We start from the raw sequence: 17,698 nt of genomic DNA, 5'->3' as shown, positions 1-17,698 counted from the left end.
GCCAGCAGGGGCTCGCGGGGCCTCGGGAGGGGACACGGGGTGGGGGCGAAGCTTCCTCCCGGGAGGACCCGGGGGCTGTGAAGGGGCTGAGGTGTCGTGCTTGGGGATCGTGATCATGGAAATAACCGGAGACAATGGGAAGTTTTGATAGAATATGAAGCAAAACGTCCCCCCCTCAGCCAACTCCCAGGGAGCCGCCGGGCGTGCTTGGGGTTTATTTCACGCACCCGTCCTGGCCGCATTGTCACAAGCGGAAGGAGTCGCACCCTCCAGTCTGTCCCACTTGAGAGGTCGGGAGCGTCTCTGTTTGTCAGTGAAGACTTCCCGGTGGTCGTGGCACCCGTTTCCGTGGGGTTATGTGCCGTGGCCGCCTTCACGCGGGCTGTTTGCACCCTTCACGGTGAGCAGCGCTTTGGGGACACGAACCGTCCCTGTCTGCTTGTTGGGAGTGCGTGTCTGTTTCTTTAAGACAAACTCCTCCACGTGGATCAGACTAAATGGTGTTTAAAAAATTCTTTTCTCTTGCATTTTTGGCAAACTGTAATTCTCTGTTAGGTAACTGAGCACGTTGTGAGAACAGTCCATACGAGATCTCTGAACAACACAGAACTACGTGGAATGAAGGGAGAAGGCCCCTCTGCGTCCCCGCCCCCCAGGGGCCCCCGGCCGTGGTCTTGTGTCGGACCTGTGAGTGGCCCGGACTCCTGCCCAGAGAGAAAGGTTTGGGCTCAGGATTAAAAGCACTTCAGGTCCGCTCACAGGCTCGACAGGGGATGAGGGGAACATGGAGGTGTCCAGGCCCTGGAGGCCCCTGGGGCCCTGGGACTTAATCCTGGGAACCTGGGACTGTCAGCTTACGTGGCACGAAAGAACTTTGCCAACATGAAGAAGTTAAGGGTCTTGACGTGGGGGGTCATGTCGTGTAAGAGGGAGGCAGGGGCTTTGGACAGAGGAGAGCAGCCTCGTGGGCACAGAGCAGACGCCAGCCCAGGGCCACGGGCAGCCCCCAGAGGCTGGAGGAGGCATGAGGCCCCGGCCGCACCTCGGGTCCCACCTGCTGGTACCAACCCTGGGCTCCCACCTCCGAGACCGCGAGACGGGGTGTTTGTTGTCTCCTGCCCTCGGCCTGGAGGTGCCCACTGGCAGTTGTGTCCTCGGTGCTGAACAACCCGGGGACTCAAGTGTTGTATCTGCTGCCACGTGAACGTAAACGTCCATTTAGAATCTGTTTACATTAGAATATGGTTTTGAATGGGTGGTGCATCCACAGTTTCAAAATAGAGAAGGTGCTGGGGTCCAGAGCGGGAGGCCGGCTGTCTGGAGACCCTCAGGCTGCTGCTTGAACCTTTCTGCAGACAGACTCTCAGGTGGGGGGTTGCGGGTGCCCGGCTGGCGGCCACACAGACCACCGTCCACTCTTCAGTCAGTTTCAGGCCCTCAGGGAGGGGGCAGCTGACCGGGCCTGGGTCCAGCCGTGCCCTGCTCACTCGGCACTGGTGCCAGCCCGAGGGTGGAGGCGTCCCTCCGGTGGACCACATGCCGAGCGCACCTGGGCCCCTTGTTTGTCGCCCGCAGGCAGCGGTCACCGTGAGAGGCCGGGAGGGAGGCCTGGGGGTGTGGTGTGGGCGTCACCCCAAAGGTACTTTGCTTGGAAGGTGGATTTTGTTCCCGGGGCCCTGGTTTCGGGCCTGGTCTGTGTTCAGCTCGTCCAGAGCCAGATCCAAGTGTGAGAGCGGGTCCTTGCTTGTTGGTGGCTCCGGCGGCGGTGATGAGCCGGAGGAAACCTTGTTCCCACTCAGAGCAGCACAGTGAGCACGGCCCGGGCCCTTGGGACGTCCGCTGACCACGCCGGGTCGGCGGGGCTGGGTGGCGGTTCGGCCCGGGTCTGCTTGGGTGCCGGGGGCTGTGGTTGTTGGAATCCCTGATGTCCCTGTCTGCCTGGAGGTCACCAGGTGCCGCGCTGGCTGTCCTCCCCGACCTGACACACGGGAGGTGAGGACAGCGGGCTCAGCAGACCGCGCGCCCTGGGCTCGTTTCTCCGGTCAGCGGAGTTCCATTGACTAGACTCATCGGCGTTTCCTGGGTGCTGGGCAGAGTTGGGGAGACGGGGGCTCCTGCCCTCCAGGGCGCGCCTCGTCCGACAGGTAAACACAAAGACTTGAGGGTGTGCGCTGCGCGGTTGTCGGAGCGGCCTGCGCACTGTGAAGTGGGGTGACCGTGCACAGCAGGTGGGGAGCCGGCGGGGTGGTACCTCCAAGGGCGTGGCTGGAGCAGAGGCTTGGGCAGGACGGCCGTGGGTGACCCCGTGGGGCGGGCCTGGTGTGCACCTGTTGGGCTCGGGGCAGCAGGGTTACGGGGGCACAGAGACCCGTGATCTGAGTGGTTCTGGGTTCACGGAAGTGTCTTCGAGGTTCCAAGGTTCTGGCCTCACTAGAGCTCACACTTCCCGTCTGCCCAGTTCCTTCCTCTTGCTGTGGCCATGCCGGGAAGCAGACGGCGGGCCCCCAGGTTGCCCTCCCCAGAGGCCCAGGGCCTCGCGCATCTCAGGGTCTGGACCACATGAGCTGGCCAAGGTCTGCAGAGGGGCCGAGAAGCGGGCTCTGTGCCTCCGAGGCCCCGCTCGTCACTGCCTTAGTCACAGGTTGCTTCCCGGAGGGGCCTGGCCTGGTCCGGTCCCTGGAGGACGGTGGCCTAAGGAAGGGAGGCCACAAAACGGGATTTATGACACTGGGGAGCTGCAGGTTGACGGGCCCTCAGTCTCTCCCCACGGGAGCGTTTGTGGACAAATCTGAAAAATGACCTCCAGACCCGCCGCACCGCGTTCTCTGTCTCGTTTGTTCCTGTCGTGACAAATGCGTGTACCGTAAGGTTGGTCATTTCAGCCGTTATAAGTGCACAGTGGGGCACCGGGCACGCTCACAGTGCCGCCCAGCCAGCACACTCCTCGTTTCCGCGATGTTTCGTCACCCTGAACAGAAACACGGATGCTCAGCAGCGGCTCCCTGGCCCCACCCGGCCCCTGCTGTAATCTGTAGTCGCCTTTCTGCTTCTCCTGAGCGGCCTGTTGGAGGCATTTACAAGTCAGCGGACTCATGAGCTCGTGTCCTGCTGTGTCCAGCTTCTCTCGCGGAGCACCACGTCCTCGGGGTTCATCCAGGCAGTCGCAGGTGTCTCAGCCTCATTCCTTTTCCAAGGGTGAGTGATACTCTGGCGTGTGGATGGGCGACAGTTTGTTTATATGTTTACCAGCTGGCCGGCACATGGGTGGTTTCCACCTGTGGTCCCTGTGACCCGTGCTGCTGTGGACGTGGTGTCTGAGTGCTCGGGCGTGTCCCCGGGAGAGGAATCGCTGGGAGGAGTGGTGATTCCATGGGGAGCTTTTGAAGGAACTGCAGTCTCCGTTTCTCTTTTGGCCCCACTGGACATCAGCTGCCCTTCTCTGCACTGCCCAGAGGGCCCCCGGGGGCGGCTGTGTTTAAGACAAACTCCTCGCACCCATTCGTGACCCCTTCCGGCCCCCAAGCGCCAGCTGGTTTAGAAAGGTTTGGCTCAGCGCCATCCTGGCCTGAGCGCCAGCATGTCCAGGACACTGGGGTCCTGTGCCCTTGGCCCTCAGTTTCCAGAACCACATGGTTCCCTCTGCCTCTGACTTTTCTGCATCCAAGAGCCAGGTGGACAAGAAGTGGAGGAAGCAGATGGTTGGATTAAAATTCCTCTTTGCCAGGTTGGCTTGGAAAGAAAGCTTTCACATGGGATGTGTCTGTTCCAGATCTTTTGTTTTGCACAGAGGAAAACTCACTTTCCAGATTGAAGCTCCAACGGGCTCCTGTTTCTGGCCACAGTCTCTACAGAAACAGGCTGATGGTTCAGGAAATGGGTTCCAAAGGGCGTGGGCAGAGAGACACTGTCTCCCGACCTTCCACAGGATGCCTCCCTGTGGGCCATCCAGAGTCTGCTTTTCCAGCTGCTGGATGCTGGGCTGCACAGCGTTGTCTCCGCTTGGCTGTGGTCTGGCAAGTGCGCCCGCCTCGACGGAGGCTGCTCCCCAGCGCCTCCCCCTGGGGTAGAGCGCCAGGGTGTCCGTTTGCAGATGAATCCACCGTAGGGGGGCACCACCTGCTGCCCTGTGGCTCTTCCTGCTAAATTCAGGTTTGAGACAACCCCATGGTCATGGGCTGGGTGATTTTTTTTTTCATTTTTCTGTTTTATTATGTAGAATTATTACAGTTTGACTGCATGTATACATTATGTTGCATGTAAATACATACATAGGCTGGGTGTTTTGCTTTTGCTGGCTTATAATGGTATTTGCAGTCTGCGTGGAGGTGTTTGTGTGTCGGGAGGAGGTGAGGACTGTGTCCCAGTCCTTGGCTTTTGGGGAAGGTATTGCTTCCTGGCTGTGGGAGAGGCTTCCTCCTGGACGGGCGGCATTGCCAGTCGGGGTTTATTGCAGGCTTTCTGTGGGTCTGTGTGGGGGCTGTGGAGCCTCAGTTTCCCCCTCTGAGAATAAACAGGGTGCCCTTGGTGAGAGCCACACCACCTGCCGTGGCAGAGCCCGAGTTGCAGCACAAATCTCTGGGGCTCCAAAGTGCATGCTCTGCCCATACCAGGGACAGCAGTTCACACACACCTGCGTGGGAGAGGAAGGTGGGAGGGCGGGTAGTCCAGGCCATGTCGTGGTGTGTGGGGTCCTCTTTCCCTGGGGCCCTGGTTTGCTGGGCCTTGGGAGTGAGAGAGGGGACTGGGGGACTAGCATTGAACACATGTACACATGCACACAGGTGCACAGACACACACTCATGCTGCAGCATTTAAGGTGGAGACAGTTGCACGGTGTCATTTACAAGTTGTATAATGATGTTCTCTGGGCTTCAGTTTCCTCAAGTGTCAAATGAGGGTAATAAAACCTACACTGAGGCTATAGTGAAGATGGAATGAGAGAATGTTCATGGGCCATCATCACCACCACCATCACCACTACCATCACATCACCACCACCGTCACCATCACATCACGATCACCATCACATCATCACCATCATCACCACCACCATCATCATCACCATCACATCACCACCACCATCACCATCATCACCATCATCACCATCACATCATCACCACCATCACCGTCATCACCGTCATCACCACCACCATCATCACCACCATCACCATCATCACCATCACATCATCACCACCATCACCATCATCACCATCATCATCACCACCACCACCATCACCACCATCACCATCATCACCATCATCGCCATCATCACCATCACATCATCACCATCATCACCATCATCACCATCATCACCACCACCATCATCACCATCACATCACCACCATCACCACCATCACCATCATCACCATCATCACCACCACCACCATCATCATCACCATCATCACCATCGTCACCATCGTCACCACCACCATCATCATCACCATCACATCATCATCACCATCACCATCACCATCATCATGGTCATCATGATTATCATCATCTTTGTGGCCCTCTGACTTGGGGATGGTGCTAAGCTAGTCAGCTTCTCTCTGGATGAAGCTTTGCCCCTCTGAGACTGGCCTAACCATCCAGGTGGCGCCCATAGCCAGACCCCTCTGCCCCTCAGCACTGAGTCTGAGGAAGGGGCTGCGGTGGCCCTGAGACCACTCCACAGGGTCATTCTCTGTATCATCCTGGACCTGAGGCAGGTAATCAGGCTGCTCTGGCCTTGGGACACACAGGAAGGATCTGGAAGGCTGGCTGGTTGCCCTATCTCTGTGAACAAAGTTTTCCAGGCCCAGTGAGGGGAGGGCCCTTGCCCCTTGCTCCAGGCCATGCACCACATGTCCGAGCTGGCACTGGGAATGGGGTGTCCTCATGCCCTAGGTGGCCCCTTCAGGGCCCTTCTGAAGAGTTGAGTCCTGGTGAGGGTCCTGGAGGTGGTGGGTGCAGCCTTCTCACTTGGGTGCAGCTGTTGTGAGCAACGGCAGATCTGTTGTCCTTCCTGGGGACACAGAAGGTGGCCCTTGGGATGCTGTGGAGCCCTGAGATGTGCTGTGGGTCCCGCTGGTCCCCTGAGGGTGCACCCCAGGCCTATGGGGGGAGCCCTTGGGTTCAGTCAGATTCAATTAGGTTCCTTCCTGGTTCCCCTGACCAGGGTGCCTGGGACAGGGCATCCCCTGGGAGCCGGAAGTGTGATGGTTAGGAGGCCCTGTGTGTGTGCCTGTGGGGCAGGGTCCAGGCAGCAGCGCTATGTGTCCAGCCCTCGGCTGGAGCCCCCTTACTGGAGCCGCCAGATGGGCCGGCAGGCAAGGCATCTTCCTGGGCAGCCTTGCTGGCAGTGGGTCCTGCTCCCTGGACTCTGATAAGACAGGCCTCTGGCTGCACCCCTGGTGCACAGCTGTCTGTCTTCCCCCCACCCGGTGATCTCTGCGGCCTGTTTTTCCACCGATTGGCTCAGGCCCCCAGGTGATGGGAAAAACACGCTAGTCTGCTGAATTCACACATGGCCCGGGGGACCAACTCTGCTTCTCCAGCCTGGCTCCGTCTTTGGGGCTTATTGCTTCCCTTTAGGCAACACTGGAAAACAAAATTAGCATTTTGGGAAGTGCAGGGTCTCATCCAAGGAGATGCTTAATGGCTTGAACATGCAAAGAATTTGATTTTCTTTTTTACACAAAGCCAGGCTTGCTCCGGGCAGGGGAGACCTCCAGCCAGCACCTCGTGGGCCACGTGGCTGCAGCAGGGTTCGGAGGGCGTGCTCAGCTCTGGGGCTGAGAGCGGGTCTCTGGATCCTCCACCACACGGTGTGCTCTGGGCCAGCCCCGGACCTCAGGCCTCATCTGTATCGTGTTGTTAGAACAATGCTGGCATCGTCGTGGCCCCTGGACAGATGAGGCACAGAGAGGTTACGCAGGTTGCCCAAGAGGGTTAGGGTTAGGGTTAGGGTTATGTTGTGTCAGAGAATGTTTTGCCTGTGTTTTCTTCTTGGAGATTTATGGTGTCATGTCTTATATTTAAGTCTTTAAGCCATTTCGAGTTTATTTTTGTGTACAGTGTGAGGGAGTGTTCTAACTTCATTGATTTACATGGGGGAAAGCCACTATTCTTTTTTAAACAAAGTCCAAGAAGGAACCAGAAAGGTGCATGGTGTCTTCCCTGTGTGGACATTTTCCGATGCATCTTCCTGGCTGGGGTCTCATGTCAGCCCCACAGCCCTGCCTCTTCCTCTCAGACGTCCTCACTCTTGGGTCAGAGGGACTGGCTCCACGTTCTGGAAGATGTGACCCTCCTTACACTGATGTGGTATGTATGCTGTGTGTGGTGTGTGTGTTCATGGTGTGCCTGGTGTGTATGTGGTGTGTGCGTGCGTATGTGTGTGGTGTGTGTGGTGTGTATGTGGTATGTATGTGTGTGCTGTGTGGTGTGTGTGTGTTACATGTGCGTGGTGTGTGTGTGTGGCGTGTGTGTCTGATGTGTGTGTGTGTGATGTGTGTGTGTTCATGGTGTGTCTTGTGTGTATGTGGTGTGTGGTATGTGTATGTGGTGTGATGTGTGTGTTCGTGGTGTGTCTGTGTGGTGTTTATGTGGTGTGTGCTTCTTACTACAGAAAACGTTTTTTGTCCAGCGTCATGAAAAGCATTTTGGTGGTTCTTTACTAGGGTAAAAATGACCACACGATTCAGTTTTTTAGCGTCTGGCCGGGGCAGGGGGTCGTCAACTCGGACTGCAGCAAGGAGGGCAGCGTGTCGAGCCAGCTGAGGACGTCAGCTCCCAGCCAGGCTGGTGCATCCTCCTTCCCACCTCGCCCCACCCTGGACTATCTGGAACAAACCACGGCCCTCAGACACCCGTTTCTGCATGGTGTCCTTCCTGCCCTCACTGTCACCCCGCAGTCGATACCTGGGTTGGGGCAGTGTCTTTCTCTCCAGAAGGTGCCGGGTGGTGCTGCTGCCTGCCGTTCTGTGTGTGCGGCACGCCCTGCCCTCGGGTTCGCGTTCTTCCCGTGCTGGACCCCGGCTTCCGACGGGGTCCCCCTCGCGGCCTTCCCGGGCATGGAGCACTCGGGCGGCGAGAGGAGGTCCAGACTGGGACCCGCCAGCTGAGACAATCGCTGTTTTCTCTTGTTCCTCGGACAAGCCGGCCTGCCCTGCGCTGCGTCTTGTGGGGTGACAGCTGGTTCACGCCTGTCCTTCAGAAAGAGCAACAGTTGCTAAGAGTCAGGCAAACAAAGACGTGCCCTGACTCCCGGGAACAGCTGTGGGGAGGACACGCCACGTACTGTCAGCTGCTAAATCCCAATTTCCAGACCGTCTGAAGCAGAGTGCTTTAACCCTTTGGTGCCACGGGCGCTTCCCACCCTGCCCACCTGCCCCGTGACTTCTTAGGGTTCTTGCTTCCCGGCGGTGGACACAGGTCCCCTGACGTGACTGAGGCTGACCTGAGCCGTGGGGCCGGGAGGCGGGCGGTCACCCGTTTGTTCATCTGCAGCCTCGCCGCCGGTGAGACGGTGGGGGCACAGGCGCTGCTCTTCCCTCCGGGGAGGTGCTCTTGGTTGGCAGGAGGAGATGGATTCAAAAAGCCTTGTGCTGGTCAGAAGGGGTTCCTGGTCTCTCAAAGGCACGTGAACCGGTTTCCAGACGGGGTGGGAGGTCCCCGCTCCCGTCTGTGCGGGCCTTTTGTCCCAACGAGCAGCCCTGTGCTCCAGCTCGTGGAACCAAATGGACCTGGGGGGTAGGGCCCGTCAGCCCCTGGGTGAGGAGGGGACACCGGGGCTGGAGAGCCTGGCTGGGGCGAGCTCTCGTCTGCCCAGGGATGCCTCTGGACTCTGAATCACGACTGGCAGTTGGACACGTGCCCCTGGGATGGGCCAGGTGGCTCGTATCCTGCTGTAGGGCTGGAGATGCATCGTGAAATAGGCAGACTGCGCCCCCCCCCCCTTTACCGAGCTCCTTCTCGGAGGAAGACAAAGCCAGCAAGTAAACAGCTCAAGTTCACAAGTGCTCAGGGGTGACAAGGACCACTGGGAATGGGGCTGCCTGGGAGGCCTCGCTCAGAAGGAGGTTTGAGGACAAGCCGGAGGAACAGAAGAAGTGAATCGGGCTGGTGCTTGAGGAAAGAGCATTCATGCAGCAGGGGTGCAGATGCAAAGGCCCTGGGGTCGGGGGCATGCCTGGAATGTTCAAGAATCAGCAAAGAGGCCCCTGAGGCTGGAGCAGAGCCAGGCTTGAAAGGGACGCCCCAGCCACCAGTGGCACCATGGGAGGGGAGCTGCCCAGCATCCCGCCGGCTCGTGAAGGTGGTGAGTTGTGTCGTCTCTGTGTTCCCTGTGGTTTGTCACATAGTGACAGGTGGCACTGTAGTGTGGGTCAGTGAATCCTCACTGAGTGGGTTGGATGTTTTTATTGATTTTGTGTCCATTAGGGCTCCATCTGCACCGGCCCATGAGCACCTGACACACGTAATTTCATCTGTCCCTTGCGGTCACCCTGCAGGTGTGTCTCAGTCGCTGTCTGTTTTATAGGTAAGGAGACGGGAACTCGGGGGGAAGCAGCCTGCATGGACGTGGTCCCCGCTTGGCCAGGCTGGAGTCCAGCCGGCCCGCAGGGCTCTTCCTTGCTCCCCCCTGGGGAAAGCGGCCCCCTCTGTGGACCCCGGACTCGGCTGCTTGTGCGTCGGGTGGGTCCTGTGGGGAGGAGCCCCAAGAAGCTTTAAGAAGGTGGTAGGGGTTGAATGGCCCATGACCCTGGGGCCTCTAAGTTCTGGCCCAGAGAGGGGGTGACTTCAGAGGCTGTTTTAGGAAAAGGCCAAGGCCTCTGGCAGCGGAGGGTGGGGAGCACAGCTGGTCCTGGACGACCTGAGACTTGTGCTGGCCTTGCTGTTTGCTGGCCGCGTGACCTTGGCCAATGACGTCACCTCTGTGAACTTCGGGAATGTTCCCTCTGCCCTTGAAGGCAGGAGAGCCTGGTCCCCGGGCGGGAGCCTGCTCCCACTCAGCTGTCCATCCAGCAGGTGCTCCTGCTCTGTCCCAGGGCAGGAGAGGCGGGTGGGGGACGAGCATGTGGGAAATGCCCAGAGCCGGGGTGGGCGAGGGTCTCTGCTGGACAGAGCAGCCAGGGACGGCCTCTTGGAGGAGGGGCTGTTCCAACCCCGAAACTGAAAAATGTGTGCTGCAGAGAAGCAAGTTTCCGGCAGAGGAACAGTCTGAGTGCCGATAAGAGCCTAGGGGGTCGGAACTAACAAGGCCAGGAGGGCTGGCAGCTGGTCCTGCCCTCGCTGAGGGCCGTGGGCCTCCAGCAGACTTGCTGCGTAAACCTCCAGGGCCACCCAGACAGGGGCAGAGTGCCGAGTCTTGGCCTCTGGCTTCGAGCTCTGGGACTGACCTGCCAGGGATGGCCTCTGCAGCTGAGGTCGGCCTTCCTCGTCCTTCTCAAGCTCAACCCCCTCCCACTCTCGCCCTCGGGTCTTACCTGGGTGGACTGCCCCGAGGTGTGCAAGCCTCCGGCCACCGAACATCGGACTGCTTCCCATATGGCCCTACAAACCAGCACCAGTGTGAACACTCTGAGTGAGGTATCCGCACAACGGAAGTAATTTCTACTCTTTCGCTTTGGTAGCTTGATCAAAACTTAATGTCTCAGTTTCAGTCAACTGCGTGCCAAAAAAACCCCAAGAAAGTCAATCTCGAAGGGAAATTTTAATACTTAGAGTCTCATAGACATAAGGAAAAAATCCAAAAACTCACAGTATCTCCGACAGAGAAGCATGGGAGGGTGATCGATAAGATACCTTTAAGCATAAGTGTTTTCTCGCGTTAGTTTAAGTGGGCAAGCAGTGTGCATGTCCGTTCAGGGACAGAAGGAACAGCGCACAGATGTCAGCCAGAGGCTCCTTCCACCCCATCGGTCGTGTTTGAGAGATTCGCTGCGTGTCCAGTCACCGTGGAGAGCCTTGCTTCTCCAGAGGAGCAGGACCGGTGGGCGCAGACGTTCCGGGGGCGTTTCGTGTCGGGGCTGGCTCTCGTGGTCATGGGGACCAGGAAGTCCCACCACCCGCCATCTGCGAGCTGGACGCCCAGAGAGTTGAAGGCTCGAGGGCCAGGAGCCCTGATGTCCGAGGGAAGGGGAGGGTGGACGTCCGGCTCAGGCAGAGAGCAGGTGTCCCTTCCTCCGCATTTCTGTTCTTTTGGGCCCACGAGGGCCGGGACAGTGCCGCCCACGCCGGGGAGGGCTGCTTCCCCTCGGTCTCGCCCTGCCAGCCTCACCCGCAAGCCGCATGAGCCACTAAGTGGGCGTCCCTTGGCCTGGTCAAGATGACGCGTGACGCTAACTACCAGCCACGGGGTTTTATTTCATTGTCTGTTTAAAAGGTAACAGTAATTTCAGTGGTTAAAGTGTCAGCGTTTACAGAGGTCAGAAATGACTCCCTTTTGCACCTGTGTAGACGTACAATGAAACGCTTTGAATGCTTAAGGACCGAGCACGTGGCCTCACGAGAGGACCCTGCTCACGAGAGGACCGAGTCAGGGTTTGGGAACCTAGTTCACAGGCAGCAGGTCCGTGGGGTTCCCGAGCACGGAGGCTGCAGGTGGAGGACGGATGGGGAGGCCCAGAGGCAGCAGGGACCCAGGAGAGGCCAGGCTGGAGGGGGACAGCCTGGTGGCAGTGCCAGGTTGGGCCCCGGGTTTGGCTGACGGACTTGACGGGGCCAGGCTTGGGGTGACAGCAGCCTGGATGGTGGAGGTGGTGGCTGGAGAAGTGGGGTCTGGCCACAGGGCATCCTGCGGGGTGTCCAGGGAGGGCAGCAGGTGGGCGGAGGTGACCTTCGCCTCTAATCTCGCTTTCTCCCCCCATCCTGCGGCCCCCACCTCTGTGCCCCCTTGGTCTTGCCTCCTGGGGAAACTGGGCACCCTGTCCCCGTGCAGCCGCGAGCTCCACTGACAGATCTGCTGGGCTCGAGCCCCTTCCTGTGATGGCTGGGCTGGTGGCCAGTTTCCGCGTTTAAATCCTGGTTTTCATTGCGTTCGCTCGACGCGGCTCACTCCTGACTCCTTGTGTGAAGGCTCGGCTCCGCTGCGGGCAGGTTCCTCGTCGTGCGATTTCGTGTGACTGATCACGAGTTTGGCGGGTCCAGACTCAGAAGGGCCACTTCCAGGCCAGGCTTTCGCGGAAGACAAGGCTTAGCCGTTGGAGACGATGGTGGTTCTGAAAAAGCAGTGCGGGGGGTACGTGGCTTTGCTGTTTTGCACGTTTGTGATTTTGTCGCTGCTGCAACCCAGGGCATGGAGAGGAAGAGCCCGTGTCATCTGTGTGCCCCCTGCCGTCGCTCGCTGCTCATGAGTCTGAACGTTCCTGTCTTAGGACTTATGCCCCGACCATCCAGAAGCACTGAGACCGTTCCCTTGGAAAACCGGTGAGGCTGAGGCTCCTCAGAGCCCGGCTCGGCCGTCCAACGTGAACTTGGGCTCCCCTGTCCTGCTTCTGTCCTTTCCCAGATGCGTGTCTGTGGGCGGATGGCTTACCTGACCCAGGGTCCACCTACAGGGCGTCAGCAGCCGGAGGTGGGCGTTGAGAGTGGGATTTTTAGAGCTCCCTGGACAGTTGAGGGCTGCTTGGGATGGGGGCTGCCATCTCGTTTGTGCAGACCTGGTGGGGGCGGGCAGTGGCTGGCGGGGCTGCGGGGGAGGGGAGGCCGCCTCTGTGGACACCCTCGTGCGCGTCTGCATGGACACACGTTCTCGTTTCCCTTGGGTGGGCCCCTAGCGGAGGAATTTCTGGGTCGTATGCTAACTTCATGTCTGACTTTTTAGGAGACCACCGAACTGTTTTCCAAAGCGGCTGCACCGTGCACACTGCCCGCCGCGCTGCACCAGCGCCCGTGTCTCCGCGCCCGTGCTGGTGTTCCATGCCGTCTGTCCTCTGATTGCAGTCTCTGTGTGGGTGTGTGGGGGAATCTGGTGGTGTGGTGTTTGCATTTCCCTGATGACTGCTGAGATCGGATGTCTTTTCATGTGCTTCTTAGCCGTTTGTACAACTTCTTTGGCAAAATGTCTGTTCAGATCTTTTGCTCACTTTTTGAGTTCTGGTCTTTGTGCTGTTGAGTCTCAGGAGCTGTCTGTCTGTTCTGGATACGAGCCCCTTATCAGATGCGTGGACTGCAGGTGTCTTCTCCCAGTCTGTGGTTTGGGCTTTTCATTTTCTGAACGGTATCTTTTAAAATCCAGTTAATCAATTGTTTTGTTTCGTGAGTCATGCATTTGTTGTCATATCTAAGAAATCTGTGCCTAACCCACATCAATGAAGACTCTCTCATAAGTTTTCTTCTGAAAGTGTTTTACTGTTTTAGCTCTTCCACTTAGGTCTGTGATCCATTTTGAGTTACTTTTTGTGTGGTGTGAGGTGGGGGTCTAAGGTCATTTTTCTTATGTGGATTTCCAGCTGTCCCATCACCATTTGTGGGGAAGGCTGTGATTCCTGCAATGACCTGTCCTGGAACTTGGTCAAAACTCAATTGACCATAAATGTGGGGGTTTGTTCCTGGGCCCTCAGCTCCGCTCCGCTGGCCTGTGTGCCACCTCGTCACCCCGATGCTGTGGTCTCGATGACTGTGGCTCCGCAGTCAGCTGTGAAATCAGGCCGTGGAAGCCCTCTCCCACTTTGTTCTTCTCTTTCAGAACCGTCTGGGCTATTTTAGGCCCTTTGCATCTCCATATGAATTTCAGATAACTTTCTATTTAAAAAGTCTGCTTTGAGTTTATAGATCAGTTTGGTACAGAACCAGCATCTTGCCAGGATCGAGGCTTCTGAGTCCTGGACGAGCCGCCTCCCCGTTCACCGAGCTCGTTCGCTTCTCGGCGGTGCTCTGCCGTCTTCTGAGGGCATGTCTTGCACTTTCATTGGCAAATGGACCCTCCTGTGTCTCGTGCCTGGTGGTGCTCTTGTGGAGAAGACAGCACCCTCGCAGGGCGAGCCGGCTGTGGCCCAAGGACAGTGTGGTTGTGAGGGTCTCTGGGGGGCGGGCCGCAGGGAGGGAGGGGCGGGGCCCGGCGAGGAGGGAGCCGGTGTCCCCCACCAGGACAGCCCGTGGGGCCAAAGGGCCGGGCGGGGCACACAGGGCTCTGGGTTTGGGGCGTGGGCTCCAGCTCCTGAGGCCTCGGGGGACCGTCTGTCAGTCACGACCAAGTGTGTTACCTCCACTCTGGGAGCCGGGTGAGGTCTCTGCGCTGGCTTTTCATTGTGTGAGGCATGTTCACTGACTTCCGCAAGAGTCCTCTGGGACTAGTCGGGAACAGTTATTACGAGGCAGGCTCGGCGGGCACGAGGTGCCCCCGCCACCCCCTCCTCCGGGCAGGGCGCGGGAGCCACGGCAGAGCCGCCCTGAGCCGCGGGGGCGCGCGAGCCCGCCATGGGGGGTTCAGGTCGCCCGTGCGGGGCCAGCGCGCCTGGTGCTGGCGCTCCCTGTCCTGCTGGTTTGTCCTTTATCCTTTTAAAGGTGCGTTTCGGATTCGCAGTGGTCGGGAAGAACGGCACTCTCTCTTCTCCTCGGGTTCGAAGTGTGTCTGAAGCATTCCAGCCAAATGCGCTGTGAAACCGTCGCCTGGGCTGAGAGCGGAGGGGCTCCGAGTTTTGCCTGTTTCAAACCTTTGTGTAAATGGAGGCGTTCTGTTTGTATTTCTGTGTGTCTTACTTTTTGTTCAATATCGTGTTTTGAGATTTGTGAGTAGTGAAGAATGTAGCTGTAGTTCATTTTTTTTCTTGAGACAAAATTCACATAACATAAAATTCACCATTTTTAAAGCGAACGGTTCGGTGGCATCCAGTCCATTCAGCTCGCTGTGCAGCTGCCGCCTCTATCCGGTTCTGCAACGTGAGCTCCGCCCCGGAGGGAGACCCCGTGCCCTTCACGGTCACTCCCCACCCCACCCCACCCACTGGCCACAAATCTGCTTTTTGTCTCTGTGGTTTTGCCCTTTCTGCCCACTTCACACAAACGAGGTCATACACTATGTGCTCTTTGGTGTCTGGTTTCTGTCGTTTAACACGGTATTTCCGAGCCTCGCTGGTCTCCTAACACGTGTCAGAACTTCATTCCTCTTTGTGGTTGAATTGTGGTTTGTTGTATGGGTGGACCACCTTTTGTGTATCCATCATTGTCATAAAAACGCTCAGAAAAACAGGAATGGAGAGGAACTTCCTCAGTTAGATAAGGGAGGCCTGCAAAACCTATGGCTGACATCATTCTTGACAGCAAGAGACTAGAAGCTTCCCCACTAGGATCAGGAACAGGGCAAGGATGTCCCCTCTCACCACGGCTTCTCAGCTTCGTACTGGACGTCTCGCTGGGGCAATGAGACAAGAACAGGAATACAAGGTGTACAGCTTGGAGAGAAGAAACTCAACTGTCTCCGTTCGTTTCCATGGAGACGATCCCAAGGCATCTGCAGAAATTCCTAGAACTAATCTGTGAGTTCGATCAGATCAGTCTACAAGATTTACACACAAACATTGATCCCATTTCCATATAGTAACAATTAACACGTGTAAACAGATTAAAAGAGGACACCCCTGCAGTTACTCCAAGTAGAAGGAAAGGCTTCTGTATAAACTTACCCCGTACAGGATGCTTGAAATGGTAAAACATTGATGAGAGGAATCAAAGAAACCTCATAATGGAGAGCCTCGCGTGGTCACAGATCAGAAGCCTCAACGTAGCAAAGATGTCAGTTCTCCCCAGATTAGTTTTCAGGTTTAATGCGGTTGCTACCAGTGATCTCAGCAGGTTTTCTGGGTAGGTGTCCACAAGCTCATACCAAGATTTATGTGGAAAGATACAGGACCTAGAATGGCCAGGTCCACACTGGAAGGGACCGCTGGGGGGGGGTTGGGGGGGGGCTCGCTCTGCCTGAGTTAGCTGATTGCCGAGCTGCAGCGATCGAGATGCGACGCGTACTCAGCGGGACAGGACAGGGAATCTGGAAACAGACCCACACGGATGCGCCCAGCTGGCGTCTGACGGAAGTGTGAGAACTGCTCAGTGGAGGAAGGATAGTCTTTTCCAGCAGACGAGCCGGCGCAGTTGGAGCCATTGGCCAACAAACGAACCTCGGTCTCCATCACGTCTTACTGAAACGTCAACTCCAAGCGAGTCCCAGACGGTGTGAACTGTAGCACTTCTGGGGAAGCCCAGGAGAGAACCTCGGGGCCCGGGACTGGGCAGGAGCAGCGAGTCCTCAGGATCGGCCTGAGCCGAAGAGGGAGGATGGGTAACTCGGGCCCGTCCAGGTTTAAAGCACCTGCTCTTCGAAAGGCCCTGTGAAGAAGGAGAGAGACAGCCTGCAGGCCAGGGGGAGGCGTTCAGACCACGCACCTGAGCAAGGGCCAGTGTCTAGCACAGGAAGGCCTCTCGTGACACAGCAGCACACGAGCGAGCCGCTCAGTTAGAGGCCGAGGGGGGTGCGGAGGAGATGCCTGACTGGAGAGGACGCTCGGTGGAGGATGGGCACGTGAGGGGAGGTGCCCTCCTCGGCGGCAGGGAGGCCCAGGCAAAGCCCCGCGAGCTGTCCCACAGGGTGGCCGCGGTGAAACCCGGGGCCCCACTGGCGGCCCCGCCGGGGGCCGCAGAGGGACCGGCTCTCCCGCCCTCGCGGTTGCGAGTGTCTGTCGTCAGAGCCTGGAAAGCAGTCACAGTTCCTCAGGAAACTAGACGTGTGACTGCCGCGCGACCTCGCCATCGCACCCCAGGGCGTCTGTCCAGGGAAATGGGGAAGTGTGTTCACGCAGAAACCCGAACGTTCACTTAGCTCACAGCAGTTTTATCGGTAACAGCCCCAACCCGGGAGCACCCCGGGTGCCCTTCGATGGGCGCATGTGCCCCGGAAAGGTGTCAGCCCAAATGCGCGACACGCTGCACTCGGTAGGTCTCTGGGGGCCGCACCAGAGGAAGAGGGCCAGTCCCCAGAGGCTGCATGCCACGTGGCCCGTTTAAATGGCACTCTCCAAGTGGCAGCGCTACAGAGATGGAGGCAGGCTGGTGGTGACTGGGGGTCAGGGGCGGGGCCGGGGTGGCGGGGGCGGGGCCTGGGCCTGGAGCATCTGAGCAGGTGGAGACAGACGCCCTGGCCGTCTCCGTATTATTCCTTGCAGCTCGTGGCCATCAGCTGGGAGGTGCCGGCCACCTGGTGTCACTGTGCTCCAGCCGTTGGAGGAGGAGGGAGCTGACGGGGATAAGGGACCATTGTGGGGGGCGGTGGGGCCAGGGGTGGCAGCAGGACCCCCAGTCTGGGCGTCGGGCGAGCATTGTGCCGCGTGGGGCAGGAACGCAGTGGTCACAACCGTCGGTGCCTGCGCCCCGAGCTGGGCTCTGATGCTTCTACGGGTCTGTCAGCCACTCCATCTCACAGAGGAGGGGTGACCTGCCGGGCCCCTGCCTGAGGGAGCTGCTGCCCACCGAGCCCATCGGCCTCACTGAGCTGAGCCCTAGGAGGCTGAGGCTGCTGTCCCTTCTGTCCACCTGCTCACAGGCCCTCTTGCGGCCGTCCCAGGGGTGGGGGAGGGAGTGTTTCGCAGGACAGAGTCCCAGGGGGTCTTGGAAGCACGGATGCAGCCCCAGCCTCCCGGCTCCAGGCCTGCATTCCAGGGTCCTGGGGAGCTGGAGCGCAGGTGAGTGGCAAGTCCACGTCCACCACTGGTCAGGCCCTCAG

General features: G+C 58.3%; 1 protein-coding gene across 13 annotated transcripts in view; it reads left to right on the top strand.

The window, feature by feature from the left end:
- Nucleotides 1-17,698, top strand: part of PRKAR1B (protein kinase cAMP-dependent type I regulatory subunit beta) — a 103,119-nt gene that overhangs the window by 28,060 nt on the left and 57,361 nt on the right. The gene's annotated exons all lie outside the window — the stretch shown is intronic.

The sequence above is a fragment of the Camelus ferus genome, chromosome 18 (genome assembly GCF_009834535.1).
Source record: "Camelus ferus isolate YT-003-E chromosome 18, BCGSAC_Cfer_1.0, whole genome shotgun sequence".
In the NCBI taxonomy this organism is placed as follows: Eukaryota; Metazoa; Chordata; class Mammalia; order Artiodactyla; family Camelidae; genus Camelus; species Camelus ferus.
Note: the sequence above shows the minus strand (reverse complement) of the source record. Positions and strands in the feature narration are given on the sequence as shown.